The sequence below is a fragment of the Macrobrachium nipponense genome, chromosome 24, assembly GCF_015104395.2.
Source record: "Macrobrachium nipponense isolate FS-2020 chromosome 24, ASM1510439v2, whole genome shotgun sequence".
NCBI lineage: Eukaryota > Metazoa > Arthropoda > Malacostraca > Decapoda > Palaemonidae > Macrobrachium > Macrobrachium nipponense.
The window spans coordinates 15,372,201-15,383,375 of record NC_061091.1 but is presented as its reverse complement, the minus strand read 5'-3'; positions in this window follow the sequence as shown (position 1 = coordinate 15,383,375).

Here is an 11,175-nt window from a genome sequence, read left to right as displayed (position 1 = left end):
ACATTTCATATAACCTGCTACTTCATACCTAAGCTGACGCGGGTATGGTAACTCATTTGCAGACAAGGTTATGTATGCATGCACGCATGCATGCATGCCTGTCAAAATTTAGTAACAAAGGTGAATGAAGGCATAACAGCCCCCATGGGTAAACCGAATCCACAACGACAAATGGGTATGATTAAATTAATCTTTTGCAGGGAAATCGCAGTATAGCTTGAAGAATGAAGTTGTGAGTTTTTGAATGACAGTTTTATACGAAAGGCTGATTGTGAATCCTAAGGAAAAATTATGTAGTTGTGAAAAATCTTGAATATTTGTGCACCAGGAAGATACCATGCGATTTTCAAAATTTTTTTATAATGGGAGACATTACAAAAAAAATAAGTACATAATATGAGCGAGGGAAAAGAAAAGTTTTTTAAACAACGACCGCAACAAAGCAGCAACAATGAATAATTATATTTACCATAACTTACTGAGTAAATACAATTGTAAAGACTTGAAGACGTATTTCGCTTCCTGATGAAATTCAACTTTAAAACTTGGCAAATAAAAATGTAAAAACTTGACACCGTAATTCGCTTACTGAATAAGTATAACTGTAGAAATTTGACACCGTAATTCACTTACTGATAAAATATAATTGTAAAAAACTTGACAACGTATATTCGATTACTGATAAAATATAACTGTAAAAAACTTTCCAACATAATTCGCTTACTGATAAAATACAACTGTAAACACTTGACACCGTAATTCGTTTACTGATAAAACATAAACTAGATATTACTGATACACAAAGATTCTTTCCTTAACTAACATCAGTACTGATTAAAATACAACGTAGATATTTACAAAGACTTATTGTTTATGACTGGGTTCATTAGAACTACATTTTTGCCTTAGATTTATTTGCCTCAAATCTGGTTCATTTTCCTGAAACTAAAACCTGTAATAACGTCTACGGTTACTGGTAATTAAGTTAATCAAAGTTCACTGTAGTACTTTAGCCCTTCCTACTTAACAAGATTTATATATATATATATATATATATATAGATATATATATATATATATATACATAAAATATATATATGTATATATATATAAATATACAATATATATATATAATATAATATATATAATATATATATATATATATATATATATATATATATATATATATACATATATATATATATATATATATATATATATATATATATATATATATATATATATACATATATGAGAGAGAGAGAAAATTGAGGTACAAAGCATAAAGAATAAGCAATTTACCCACAAACCCGATGATCGAAGAGAGAAAGAGAGATGCGGCGTTTATTATTCATTATTTTATTCAAAATGTTAGCCCGGGTCTCATCGGCCACAGGGTAGCAAAGCAAGATTCCAGTGAATATAATACTGATACATGAAAACAGACTGAAAAATTTAAAATAATGGAAGTCAGTAAGCAATATAAGTATCAAAGTGGAGAACTAGTATAATGGGCTCAAAATTTATTATATTATCTTAACTATCATAGTGACCTTTTTAAAACAATTTTACAATAATATATAGTTAAACTGCCTTGAATACCTAACTGAGATCAAGAGAAAAGTAACGCTAACTGGTACTGCCCACTGATAATAATAATAATAATAATAATAATAATAATAATAATAATAATAATAATAACAAAACAAACAACAACAACAACAACAACAACAACAACAATAGTAATATTATAATAATAACAACCATAATAATAATATAAGTAATAATAATAATAATAATAATAATAATAATAATAAAATAATAATAATAATGTTTTATTAAAAGTGATTGCTGCCTCAGCTGCGTTAATTTTATAGAGGTTCTTCTCTATTTTTCTAATTATTGTTTTCTCATTGTTGCTTAAACTGGTGAGCAACGCACCGAAGGTTGACATATCTCAATTAGGTAATAGTCAAAGTCGATTGGATTTTATTGGTAAAAAATTCTAGTGGTGGTAGTCAGATGTTCTGGGTATATCCCGAAGGGTTTATGCAGGTAAAAGGCATAGAGAGGAATAGAATTTAATTAATTTCACCTGCAATAAACTCTACGGGATATTCCCAGAGAATTTTACTACCACCACTGGAATTTTTTTACCAATAAAATCCAATCGTTTTCGACTATTACTTGATTGAGATATGTCAACCTTCGGTACGTTGCTCACCAGTTTAAGCAACAATGAGAAAACAATAATTAGGAAAATAGAGAAGAACCTCTATAAAATTAACGCAGCTGAGGCAGCAATCACTTTTAATAAAACATAATAATAATAATAATAATAATAATAAATATTATTTATTATTATTATTGTTGTTGTTGTTGTTGTTCAGCGGCAGTGCCAGTTAACGATACTTTTAATAAAAACATGTTTAAATGAGGGTTTACTTCCAGAATAATAATAATAAAATAATAATAATAATAATAATAATAATAATAATAATAATAATAATAATAATAATAACAATAATAATAATAATAATAATAATAATAATAATAATAATAATAAATAATAATAATAATAATAATAATAATGGAAAAGTAAATCCACAGTTGTATGTCTATAGGTTTTGTTATTTAAAAAAAAACAACAAAACCAACAGGCATACTACTGTGGATTTACTTTTCCATTTTATTGACTCATGTGATTATGAATTTTCTTTGAATAATAATAATAATAATAATAAATATAATAATAATAATATAATAATAAATAATAATAATAATAATACAATAATAATAATAACAATAATAATGTACAAGACACATGCGTACATTAGTCCATAATATTATTTCTGAAAAAGTGTTTACCCAAACAAATACTCCTTCTCTGGAAACGTTGTCCTATCCATTTTGACGAAGGAAACGAATTATGGTCTTCGAAATCATCCAGCACCTTCATGCTGAGAGTACGATTCCTCTCTGATCACATTTTCCTCCTCTTCTTCTTCTTTTTCTTCTTCTTAACTTGCTTCTTAACTTCGGCCTCACTTCCTCAAAAACTTCTTCGGAGAGGGAAAAGTGATGCACTTTTGGCAGCGCGAGGAACTTCATTCAATTTTATTCTGTCACGACATCACGAGGACAGCTTTCCTGAACCTCCCTTTTCACCTCCGAGAAGGACGCTGCCGAAAGGTCGTGTCTCACTTTTCCCTTCTTGTTCGTTATTTCGGTGTGGCGGGATGTTTTGGAAATACCCCCATAACGCTTTCGAGAAAGGAAGGCTCACTAAACAAGACAGAACCGTATTTCAATCTTAAAATGCAAGACAGACTTATATTTCAATCTTAAAACGCAAGATAGACTCATATTTCCAAATTTAAAGGTTGTATAAGGAGTCAAGCATGCTAGGGTACACGATAAGTGCAAACCTTGATAAATCTCAGTAAGTAAGTATGGTCGGTTAAGGTACAAAACAAGCGCATATCTCAGCCTTGATAATCTTTTGCATGTAGAGGAAGGCTTCGTACACACATAAATTATGCTCCGAAACAATGATTCTTCGGATATGTTTACATAATTGTTCAAAACACTCGTTTGGCCGTTCAAACACAGAAACTTGTTTTGGAGACGTCATCTTCTGGATGTTTATGGAGCAGGAGCATTTGTGGGAGTAAGCACTCTATTAGAAATAATAGCTTTATGAACTAATTTATGAACATTTCTATGTTATGTTTAGATGCAAATATGTATCATGGTCCTGATACGTTAGTAAAATAGTTGACAACAATGGCTTAGGCTTCTTATGTATGCGGCCTTAGGTTTACTGGGGAACAAGGCGAACGAAAGTGTAACCCTTATATATAAAGTAAGGTTTGCTAAAGTAGAAGGTGACTGCATATTTGAATCATAAAAGTAGGATAGGCCCAAAAGGAAATATTCTTTAACATTTATTCTTGTTAAAAAATAAAATATAAGAATCATATAATTTCCTGTACCGTGTGTCAAATTTTATTACAGAACGATTGATTTACGTGTCAATAAAGATAAACATTGTGCTTATTGAGAAATTAGAAATATATCACCCGAAATAGTACTAAAAATATAGTGTGTTTGCTTTACTAGGCCATATGCAATTGCTTTATAAATAACGAAATAAACATACAAGAACATTCAGAAGTGGAAATACTCAGTGGACAGTCGAAGTACTGAAATAAAAATAAATAGCATGAATAAAAATAATAATGGAAATAAAGTAGATAAATAAAAACGGGTAAAAAATCGCAATCGAGTTTTATGTACAGTATGCAGCAAAACTCGTGTGACTTTTTTATTTTTGTGACCTGGAAACAAGTTGTTCTCAATTGCCACTTAGTATTAAATCTCGTATTTTATAAACGTGTATATATGAGGAAAAGTGGTCACTGTTATATAGAATCTTATAATTGAAATATATTGGAACCTGAAAACCAAAAATATTTCACGCTACAATATTTCTGAACGAAAACTAAATACGTTACTGTAGCATGAAAACCTCAGATCACCGTGACTTCCATGAATCGTGTGGAATCGTCAGTCTGGACACAGTGAAAGAGGACATCGCGATGGAGAGCAAGAGAAAGGTTGAGCAGAGCATAGTCTAATGATAAAAATTGGTGCATTTGGGATATGAATTCGAAGTTATTACTTTTAGCTTTTGTGGCTTTGTGTATAAAGCAAATGTTAGTCAGATCATGATTTCGATACTTGCAATAAATTATGGCTTAGGCTTAGGTTATAGCTAGTGCTACATAAGTCTAGTCTCCCGAGGTGTTTCTTCAGTTTGAAGAAAAGTAAATAATAAATAACTGAATAAATAAGCGAGGTGAAGAGTAATCTTCGCTATTAGAAACACAACTAATTTATATTATTTTACTTTTACTTTAGGAATGGAAGACTATAATCAGGTCGGATATTATCAGCTACAACTGTCGAGTGCAGATTCTACAGAATGACAACTGCAACGTATTATAAACAATAATGGCTAGGCCAATACTATTGGCTTTATAACATACTGGGCTATATTCCAGACAGCAACAAGTTGCATCAAATCTTTGTAACTTATGAAGGGTGTCTATAAAACCATAAAGCAGGATTTGTGAAATTCTTCCACAGTCTTGGTGTGGTATACTTCCGTCATTATTTTCTTCATAGGCCTATAGGCTTAATGAGAATGATATAATCGAGAAGCGCGAAGTGCACTTGGCCTACGGGTAAGGCAAGCTAAGCCATTGGCGGGCCACTATGCACCCATTCACCAGTTGGTCTAATGAAATCTTAGGTAGATCTCAAGAAATGTAACTTAGTAAAGGCATTAATAAACCAAGCAGCAAATAATGAATATGATTGATGATAAAAACGGTACTTAGTAAAGGCATTAATAAACCAATTAGCAAACAATGAATATGATTGATAATAAAAACGGTATAGGTTAAGTAAATGGTATACCAATATAATTATTTTTAAAAAAATACGTATAATTCTTTGAAATACATAGGTCCCTGTGAAAAATAAAAATACAAATTCCAGCAAAACAAATAGAGTAAACAACCTCGTCTTTTAAAACACGTCATACATATATAGCTACACATACATACATACATAGCAGAGAGAGAGAGAGAGAGAGAGTGAGAGAGAGAGAGAGAGAGACAGAGAGAGAGAGAGACAGAGAGAGAGAGAGAGAGAGAGAGAGAGAGAGAGAGGGTTGATTAATATTTAGTATGTGAGCCTAGGTTGTTTATTACCGAATTAAGCCGTCTAGGAATGCTGTCAACCAGTCTACTGCAAATATTTTCCCCACGCATTGACTCCCACATGACAAGCAATGGCTTATGATGGCTTGTTTACTGTTCAGAACGGAGCCATCCCATTCCTTGTCATAATGGCCCATAAATTTTCAATGGGATTGAGATCCGGAGATTTTGCAGGCCAGTCGATCCGAATAATTCTGGATGCTGCTGTAACCACTTTCTTACTGGCATGCTATTATGAACAGAGGAGTTGTCCATTGCAAGAATATGGGCAACGGTCCGGAATCAATAGCAAATCCTAACAGATGGAATCAGCACCTCGTCAAGAATGTCAACATACTGCCTGCCATTTAATCGCTCATGGATTGGCACTAAAGCACCTGGTCCGCAAGACGCCATCCGTTAACCCCAAAGGCCAGCGGTTATCCTCCACTTCGTCGATTTGGTTCTACATATTTATCCTCAAATCTGAAAAAATAGAGAGAGGATTTAGAGAAAATATAAAAAATTTACAGATATTCGGAGAGAAACAATGACAGTGGGCTTACTTTTAAATATTAAAAAAAAGAAAACTGTTTTAACTGCAGTTCTTCCTCTCATCAATAGATCTTATGGATTAGAAAAAAAAGGACTGGCGCTTTTTATTAAGCCATACTTTCAGTAATATTGCTATAACACCGAACTTTTAACTTTTAAGACTTGAAGTGCAATGTTAAGAAAACACTATAAGGTTATTTATAAAACTATGATGATGTATTATATATATATATATATATATATATATATATATATATATATATAATATATATATATGTATATATATGTATATATGTATATGTATATATATATATATATATATATATATATATATATGATATATCTATATATATATACAGTTCTTTAATATGCATTTAACCAAAACTTATTTAAATATTAGAAACAGCTACGTCAGTTGTATTTTCTGCCAGACTTAGTTTTACAGTGAAATAATTAAAAGAATCTTTGGTTGTAGGCCTAATAGTATATATTATGAATTCGGAAAAGAGGCATAAGGAAAGTTGTCATAGCATAGTAACCTTAAACGACTTTTAAGTCAGTGCTATGTGTATTCAAACATTCACGAGACTCGGAGGAAAGCTAGCACGAACTTCCTCTGCGACTGGTTTTCCCACCAAGCAACACTTCGAAGCGGAGGCGGTCGAAGCGGAGGCGGGATTTTTATAGATATTTAAACTGCTTCCTCAGTAATGACAATTCCCAACTCCCACCCTAGGTCAGATTAATTTATATCTTCTCTTGCATTATTTCTCCTGATTACATCGTAACTTCCATCAAAGATATTGTCAGCAGGTTTAAAAAAACCAGTGTAAGAGGAATTACTATTCATTAAAGCTTTAGCATATATACAGACTAGGCCTATAATACAAAGTATATCACACCTAGGCTACACGTAAAATATAAGGCAAAATAAGTAAATGTTCATTGCCTGGTTTTTCCTGGACGCCAGCAGTGCAGTCTTCCCTGTTGGTCGTTGCAAAAAGTCTTTCTCGTCACAAAATATAACAGTTTTCCCAAAACTGCTCGCTCTTGGACATGCAGATATTCGAGCGCAAACCGAGACGATGGTCCATATGTGTCTGTGTAAGTAGAGGCTTGAGCGCAGGTTTCCTACATAGAAGACCAGCTTCTCGAAACCGACGTCTTACAGTGTCAACTGAGTTGTATATTTGTTTCTCGTTTCACTGAAAATGATGACGAAAACGGGTGTTTGGTATAAAGTTAATTAACACTTCGTCTTCTTCTGCGGTTGTGCAGCGGGGGTCTCCCAGATCTAGGTGGCTTTTCAATCCTTCGTCGTTGTATCGTTTTAGCCATCTATACACAGTTGTCTTGTTGATATTAAGACGATTAGCTATGTCTTTTTTTGAAAATCTGGAGAGATGCAGCTCAACTATAGCCCTCCTTGTTGGGGGTGACGTTTCCGGTCGCTGTCGGGTTGCTCCAACCATGTTTGGCAAATGACCACAGTTGACGTCATGTTAGGCCACGCCCACAACTACATCTCCATTACGTTCATTACATTAAATAAATTACTATGATGGCTAACATGTAAAATTCGTTTAATATTTACGTCTTTCATATTTACCTAATTAAAAACTAAGGTGTTAATGTTTTTTCTAATGATCTAGCTATATTTTGATAAAAAATATATAACATTATACTATAAAACCATGCTAAATGAACTGTATCTTTTTATGAGCGAAGTTCCAAAATGTTTCGCCGATGCAATTTAGTGTCATTAGAAATGTGAAGAAGGTAAGAGTTGCCAGTTAGTCACTTTTTGAACGAAATCACTGAAATCGGGTCACTCGAGTTTGCTGCATACTGTACAACGTATAATGCTGCATAAAACCCTCAGGTACGACCGGTAGCTTTTCAGTTGCTTCCCGGATGCGGTGGAGTGGCGGTCTATAAACGACATAACTTAAAACTACTTCGCTTCAGACATTCACTACTTTATTAAACTTAAGGCCTACCCCCTTTGAACTAAATGCCTCTACCTTATCTCCAACACCTTTTCAGGTGCATTACTAAGTTAGCAGTAATAAATTATTTCACGACTTAGAGAGCTAATTACGAGTCAAAAATGGCAACCAGGGTTCAAAGGAAATGTGGCTTACCAGTCTGCATATCTTAGCATGACATGCCAACCTAAACTACTTCTGTGATGATTAACCGAAGGGGCTATGTGTCTCATAAACCATTTTTCAAATATTTTGTGTCAGAGGATCATTTCACAATTAAACTATTTCAATAATGTTTAACCTCAGGGGCCATGTGTCTCATAAAATAAACCAATTATACATAAGTATTTGCGTTCCTACATCTCAAAGGTCAAGAGCCGTTTTCTAATTAACTATCAAAAAAATCACTTCAGAAAATTGTCAACTGTTGGGATACGAGGTAAGAAAAGAGCTCATCCGTTTTTATGAAGACCGATTCTCAACAACGAGTTAAGATGTCCTCTTAAGAACATACAAAACAACACCCTTGAAGACGCCAATCAATTGACACCAGTTACTTCCTCCATAGCTCAAGTATATTGCATTCGTTGCAAGACCTTCCAGACAATGACACGAGTCTCGAAGTTGGTTATAGGATCCTTCAACTTATCAGGAATATTTGGTTGCCTGAGAAAAAACAATCTATTCATTATTAATCTTCTCCGGATTAATTTTCTTTCAAGCCCCTGAAGGAGGGGTTTGAAACTCTCGTACATCGCTTTGGGCAAATTCGATCTCATGGATTCAAGGGAGAAAAAAAGAGGAAAAAAGTCATACAGCAGCTAACAGGAAAGTAAACGTGGGGAGAACTAAAAATATAAAGGATAGGATAACTTGATTCAGAAATGTATGGTAATGGAGATCAACATCGACTGCCTTCGTGCAAAATCAAACCAATGCACAAACTGAACCAATGAGGCGTTATGTATGTATGTATATATATATATTTGTATATATATATATATATATATATATATATATATATATATATATAAAGATTAAGCAAACAGATTAGAAATATATGTAATCCCGAGAAATAAAACCAAATCACAAACTAAGGCAAAAAAAATGTCGAATAAATATCGTGCACTTAACGGACAAAGGAAAATTAAATTGGGTGCATTTTGTCTTTCGAGAATAAAACCGGCGTATGCCCTGCCGGGTTTGCCATTAAGTTTTCCATAAACAGGAGCAGTGGCTATTATCCGTGATTTATTGCCGAATAAATGATTAGCATCATCTGCTTTTGCTTACGGGATCAGCAGCGAGATGCAACAGCTGGCTGAATCTCCTTATAAGAAGCACGACGAGGGTGAGATGAATTCCTGTATTAGCGAACTTTGGGCAAAGTCTTTCCCACACATTTTTCCATTTGTATCTTACTATTCCTCTTTTTATATTCTTTATTATCAGCTTATTAGTTTCAGTATTGGGTTATATCGGTTCTATGATGTAAAATGTCTATTCCGCTGTTGTGATTAGATTGACGCTTTTATATAGGGATATAATCTAAAGATATACCCTTAAAAATTCAACCGTACATCACACACGCTTACTAAGAATGTGCGTTCACTTACACGTTACGTGTTTTGTAAAAATTGAATTTTTAAACATTTTATCCTACATAAAAAAAAACACCCTAAAAATAGATGAACCGTTGTAGTGTAATTGTGGATCTAGTGTACCCATAGGGTCAATAATGACGGCAATTTAAGAGGTACTTGGGACTTTACGTACAGTCCTAAAGCTCGGACAGAGGTATGTACCTTCACTGTGATTACCCATGGTGGACAAGGCTCGACGGGGAGTAGGGGGGGGGGGTGGGGGGGGGGTTGGGGGGGGTATTCCCGAACCTTCCCTGAAAAAGCGGGACGCCATGTCTTAAACACCTACCATGGAACCTTCTTGAAAATGATCTCAGTATGTTTCCAACAGCCAAATTACCCCTGCTAGTCCTAAAGGGGCAAAAAAAAAAAAAAAAAAAAAAAAAAAAAAAAAAAAAAAAAAACACACACACACACACACACACACGGGGCGGGTGTAATACTAGTATACATCTCGGGAATTTGCTACCTAAGGATGAACAACGGCCAGTCTAAGATTGGTTATTTAACGGTAGACTATGGTAATTACACCGAGAAGGAATAAATATTTCGATAAACGCTACGATTTACTACATCAACATGACCTTCACCAGCGAGACATGATTCATAAGTTTACTGCACAAACCTGTACGGATTTCTTAAACAGAATGGAAGGTGATACAATTTAAGACAACGCGTTGCAAAAAGTAAACTAGCTTCATAAAAGAAACCCAGAAAGCTCTACAATGGAGAGAGACAAGGTCAAGTAAGCTAGAATTTTACTAAAGATATTCCAGTCTGGTATTGAATGTAAAAAGTTTTTTACTTTTTTTTATTTTTGTCAGAAGAAAAAGTTTATTTAAAAATTTTAATAGCCTTTTTAGCTGATACGTTTGAATATATAGACGTTAATAATAATAATAATAATAATAATAATAATAATAATAATAATATAATAATAAATAAAATAATAATGAATGTGAACATATGCACTTATTTACTGAAAAAACAGTAATAAAGAGACTTTAAAATCGACATGTATTACGTACCTTACAAGTTAAGGGGAACAAAGAATAAATATGCAAGTAATATAGGACAAAAATAACCTAAGTAATAAAGCTTAAAACGTATAATTCAAAGTCTGAAGAAATAACTGAAAAAAAAACAATAAGTTCACATATGGAAACAAAGTAAATAGCATTACAACACCACTGGGGAACTGCCAGCACACCTCCCCAAGGGT